The sequence below is a fragment of the Tachypleus tridentatus genome, unplaced genomic scaffold, assembly GCF_004210375.1.
Source record: "Tachypleus tridentatus isolate NWPU-2018 unplaced genomic scaffold, ASM421037v1 Hic_cluster_2, whole genome shotgun sequence".
NCBI classification, from domain to species: domain Eukaryota; kingdom Metazoa; phylum Arthropoda; class Merostomata; order Xiphosura; family Limulidae; genus Tachypleus; species Tachypleus tridentatus.
In genome coordinates, this window is record NW_027467782.1 from 60,877,386 (window position 1) to 60,879,692 (window position 2,307).

Below are 2,307 nucleotides of genomic sequence, written 5' to 3' on the forward strand. Positions count from 1 at the left end.
GTTTTCCAATGACACAAAATGTTGTGATTCATTATGAATCTTTTAATTCTTATAACGTCGACAAAAGGTATCTAAATAACACGTGAACTGATTCTTCCATAACAACGGAATGTTTGTCAGTAACACGTCTAATGAATTTGAAATAATTCTTACGTAACGACGAGACTCATTATCCTTAATGACACATGAATCAAGTTTATTGTGTAAAATCTCTGACGTAAGAAGCCACTTATTTAAAGAAATTATTTATGTATTTTAACATTAACATAAATAAATATAAATTTACTTCAGACAACCTATTATGTTACCAAGATGCTAAATTATGACGTCACATATTCAATATAAAGATTAAACCGATGTTTTGTAGTCATTCTGTTTTGGTCACTGATATCTAACCATTTGGTGTAGAGAGTGTGTGAACGTGTTTACCACATCGTGACTGATATCTAACCATTTGGTATAAAGAGTGTGTGAACATGTTTACCACATCATCACTGATATCTAATTATTTGGTGTGGAGAGTGTGTGAACGTGTTTACCACATCGTGACTGATATCTAACCATTTGGTATAAAGAGTGTGTGAACATGTTTACCACATCATCACTGATATCTAACCATTTGGTATAAAGAGTGTGTGAACATGTTTACCACATCATCACTGATATCTAACCATTTGGTATAAAGAGTGTGTGAACATGTTTACCACATCATCACTGATATCTAACCATTTGGTGTGGAGAGTGTGTGAACGTGTTTACCCCATTGTTACAGATAACTAACCATTTGGTATAAAGAGTGTGTGAACATGTTTACCACATCGTCACTGATATCTAACCATTTGGTGTGGAGAGTGTGTGAACGTGTTTACCCCATTGTTACAGATAACTAACCATTTGGTATAAAGAGTGTGTGAACATGTTTACCACATCGTCACTGGTAACTAACCATTTGGTGTGGACAGTGTGTGACGTGTTTACCACATCATCACTGATAACTAACCATTTGGTGTGGAGTGTGTGAACGTGTTTACCACATCGTCACTGATATCTAACCATTTGGTGTGGAGAGTGTGTGAACGTGTTTACCCCATTGTTACAGATAACTAACCATTTGGTATAAAGTGTGTGAACATGTAAAATACATGTTAAATTCCTTTAACGTTCACAAAACTTTCCACATTCACAGAATCATCTGTATCAATCACAGTTTGTATTTCACTAGAATCGTCATAACAAACAATTTCTCCACAATATCCGCCATTATCAAGAATAAATCAACAATTTTGAAAGCACTTTGTTACACATTCATCTTTTACGCGTTTTATTGAATGACTTAAAAATGCAATTACATCTAACACGTCAATTTTCATGGTCATTTCAGATGCTCTCTTACAGTTGTCCATGTTTACAATAATATGTTGAGGCATCAGTGTTCTGTATTTCAATTTTATACACTGTATAATACCATTATCTAGTGGATGTAGAACTGATGTTGTACATGGAGGTAGAAAGACTAAATGAACATTTGAAAGTTTAAACAAATTATTAATTAAACAATAATTTTTTAATATTTAAAGAATTTTTAATTATACAAGAATTTATTAATTAAATAAGAAATTAATTTTTAATCAAAACATTTTTCCGCCTTACTCAGTTTCTAATCCTACTTGTTGACAGCCCCCCAGTGGCCCAGTGGTGTGTCTGCGGACTTACACACAAAAAAAACGGGTTTCGATATCCGTGGTTGGCAGAGCACAGATATCCGATTGTGTAGCTTAATTCTAAACAAACCTACTTGTTGATAGCCCCTCGGTGGGCTGAGCAGATAGCCCGATGTGGCTTTGCTATAAGAAAACACCCAAAAAAACACACACTTGTTGACAGATGAGGTAGGTTCCGCCATATAGGGGCCTTTTATAAGAGAAATCTTAAGATAATGCTGCAAACGTTTGGTACTTCCGTCTTGTACAGGTTTCCGCCCTATTACAGTTTCCGGTTTAGACAGGTTTTACTCTATAAATATTACCTCAACCACTATTGTATCTGAAACAAAGATGACGCTGTTTTGTTTACATTCAACTCAGAGCGCACCATGTGTTTGCATAAGATTTCTGTAGAGGGCGTACGTGTTTTCTAGAAGTTTTCTTTCGGGCGATCACCGTATGTTTCCTTACGTTTGCTTTAGAAAACGCACCTGTGTTTCCACAAGTTCTTTTTAAAGGCGCACTTTGTATTTCTACAGGTTTTCTTTAAGTGTTCTTTACAGTGGATTCTTATCTCGTTGGCCACACTTTCGGATATGCTGAA